General features: G+C 31.8%; 1 protein-coding gene across 1 annotated transcript in view; it reads right to left on the bottom strand.

The window, feature by feature from the left end:
• LOC105136535 (uncharacterized) overlaps positions 1 to 1,457 on the bottom strand; it is a 16,452-nt gene extending 14,995 nt beyond the window's left edge. Inside the window, exon 1 of the mRNA XM_011041932.1 lies at positions 1,029 to 1,457. The gene's annotated coding sequence lies outside the window, so the exon portion shown is untranslated. The remainder of the gene's footprint in view (positions 1 to 1,028) is intronic.
• Positions 1,458 to 3,494: the final 2,037 nt, after the last annotated feature.

Genomic DNA, 3,494 nt, shown 5'->3' with positions numbered 1-3,494 from the left:
AGAAAAAAATATATCTTTCTTAGAAAAATTTAGATAAAAACAACACTTCAAATCAACTGGATAAAATAAATAAAAAACTCTCAAGTGCTTATCTAGTCAGGATTGGGTGGGCAGAACGGATAACGCCTAGAAGACTGTGCGTTGGTTCCAGCAGCACACGGCATTTGTCTGCACACTGTGATAATAACTTCATGCCATAGTTATGAATATATTTATTTCTATTATCCTTTTAACCTTGTTTTGCATCTGTTGTCAATGGTGGGAGTTATCCATATAGGAACCTGCTGCAATGCCTCCTACCATGTTAGTAGCATACCCAACAGAAGAAGAGAAGCCATGAATTCAAATAAAATAAAACCAAGCAAATCATTCTCACGAAGAAGGCTAGCTAGGTTAACAATTTTAGTCTTAATCTTGCTGCTTTTATTCCTGTGATCATCTGCTCAAGCTCTTCAACGAAAGCTTTAAGCTCTATGCAATCTCAGGTCTGTTAATTAGAGCATTGACCAACACAACATGAAAGGTCTTCGTCGGTTCCGAATTGCATTGCAACCCTATGCCGTTAACTACTGTTCTGAACAGCCAACTCCACGCAGCATTGAAACCCCAGACGCATCGAGCAAATTCCATTAATTCGTCATTCAAACTAGAACCACCAGTCGCCCACGTTTCTTTTTCTCCATAAAACTTGAGGAAATCCCAGTTTTCCAGAGCTAAAACTCTCTTTATCAGAGTCTAGAACCAACGAAACATTAATTCTCAACTTCATGTTTCAATCTGTTCCACCGAACCAACCTAGGGTACCCATTCCTAATCAGATTAGGTTCCGGCCGCCGCAGTTCACCGAACGTCTTCCAAACCCCAGCCTGAACTAATTGCATTGATGACCAAAGCTTAACTGTTAAACCATCATATTTTCCCTATGGAATCCGCAACATGGAATCCCCAACGAGTTTGACCCTGCGATCTTCCCTTTCAACCATGTCATATCTCTATAAATGCTGGCAAGACAAGTGCAATTCTATTACCTCTAGCGACATGAATTACAATAGAGAGAACAAGCTAAATGCTTCATGCTAAATCTCGCTGCCACTATCCTTGAATTTCCTCAATTCACGACAGATTACTGGCCTTCCTAGCAGCCTAGCAGGTGTCCTTGTCATTTCTACTGTTGCAGTCTGGAAAACTGGAACTTCTTATTACAATACGATATTAGTTTCTCCATCCAGAATTTTGATGCTTGTTCTTCTCGCTAAGCTGATTGTTGCACTTCATCTTCATCTTCATCTTCATCTTCCCTTCCATCTTCTTTCTTAATCTTAACCCTAGATTTCACCATGTTTTCCTTGAAAAACGTTGATTGTCGAAGGGCAGCGCCAGAAAAGTAGATATGCTTCATAATCTGATTGTTGTACTATGGATATGGTTGGTGAACTTCTTTAACTTTATTACATTCACATCGTCGAGTTTTTTTATGATAGAAATGGTATATCGAAGATTTGGTGTATAATTAAAGTCTTCACTTTATTTTTCTCTCATCATCGTAAATTGTGAAGCCATTTAACAATTTTATTTTTTTTAGAAAATCATGTTTCCATAAAACCACTTTAAAGTATTTAATTTCTCGACTATTTATGTGATTCTTTTTGGAACTACCAGAACACACGGCACTCTTTTCTGCAAACGTGTTTATAGCTATTTATAGCCAGCATCAGCCGACCTACACCTGTCCTACACATCTCTTCTTATACAACTTTTAGCTAGTCAGGTTAATTTGACTGATAACTTACAATAAAAAAATAAACAATATATATATCACAAAATTAAATAAAATTAAATGTCTTATAACATAACTTTAAATTATGAAATAAAAAAATCAATTTTAAAATACATAAAAAATAAAAGATTTTGAGATTTAATATTTGACATCATGTTAAACTCTTAGAAAGAAATATAAAAAAAATATATAAATTTCAAGACTTGATACCTTAACGTTGAAAGATTAAATCTAACAAAACTAAATTAAAAAAAAAATTAAAAGAGTTGGCGTTCATTTCTAGAATTGAAGAGAGAGAAAATTTAAAAAACTAAAAATACTTATAAAGAACTCAACCACAATTCATTCTCGAATAAGTATTTCACCACCAAGAAAAGAATGACTCACCGTTTCAAACATTGTTATTAATATAAATTTTTAATCATTGGTAGGAGAGGCATGCATGTTTGTGTGACATGCATCAATCATTTTTAATATATATATATATATATATATATATATATAAAGACTTAATTGTTTTTAATTCAAATACATAATTACAAAATAATCATGTTAAAAAAACCTAAATGCCTCTAAATACAAGTTTTATCATATATTTTTTAAAGGACAATATGATTCTTTTACTATAAAACTATTCCTACTACTTTTAATTTTTCTTACTTTTAAAAGTGTTTAAATCATTACTCTTTATTTAAAACGCAAAGAAACTAACTTCTCCCTAATAAAACTAATAATAAATCCCATTGAAAACACCTTTCTACACCCGAGACAAAGTTAAACAAGTTTTTTTTTCCAAACGAAAATAACAATTTCACTGGAATTCAAAGTGAAATGAGAATGCACGATCAAAAAATCTGGAGCTCTTTTTTTCTTTTCTTCTTGTTTTTTTTTTTATATAATTATGGATATCTAAACTAGTTTATTTATATTTTGATTAATTTTTTAATTATTAAAATTAATAATTAGATAAACCTATAACGATACTGAAACTTATAACATTTATAACATTTAAATTAGTGATATTTAAAAAATAAAATTAAAACATGAATAACTAAACTAAATAAAATTTATTATAAGTTGTTATGCACATGCATGCGGCTTTGTATTTGAGACTTTTCGAGACTGTTTGTTATTGATGCCACATAGCTATTTTGTAAAACAATAATTTTTTTACTGATTTTTTATTTTGAGAATTAATATGTTAATATTAAAAATAAATTTTAAAAAACAAAATTAAAAAACAACCGAATACAGCAAAGCTAAACAGGCTAGTTAAGACTTTACGTTTCTCTAACATAAAGCATGTGGTTGCATTATTTAACCTCAATGCTTCTGGTATTTTTTGTCATTTTGTTTAATTATGTGTGCCTATCTTCTTCTTCTTCGATTACCTCAGGTTATACTCAACCGAATGCTTATAACGTTTATATAACAACCGGCGGCATCGCCTGGCAATTCACATAGGATGTACTATAACTCAAAACATTCAACTCGGAACAGAGAACGCAAATCCTTTATCAAATGAAAACTTCATCAAAGGAACCATCCAAGGAAGAATGATATTAAGGGAAGACTAATGCCAATACAATTTAGGACTGATGATTTCATTTTAATGAGCAAAGACGATCCAGAGTGACTGCAAAGGCAAACTGCTCCTTGTTTTCCATGATCATTAGTCAGCAACCAGGTCTGCCTTTCCTTGTTCCTGCTTTTCCAT

This window comes from Populus euphratica, unplaced genomic scaffold (genome assembly GCF_000495115.2).
Source record: "Populus euphratica unplaced genomic scaffold, PopEup_1.0 scaffold142.1, whole genome shotgun sequence".
Lineage (NCBI taxonomy): Eukaryota > Viridiplantae > Streptophyta > Magnoliopsida > Malpighiales > Salicaceae > Populus > Populus euphratica.
Note: the sequence above shows the minus strand (reverse complement) of the source record. Positions and strands in the feature narration are given on the sequence as shown.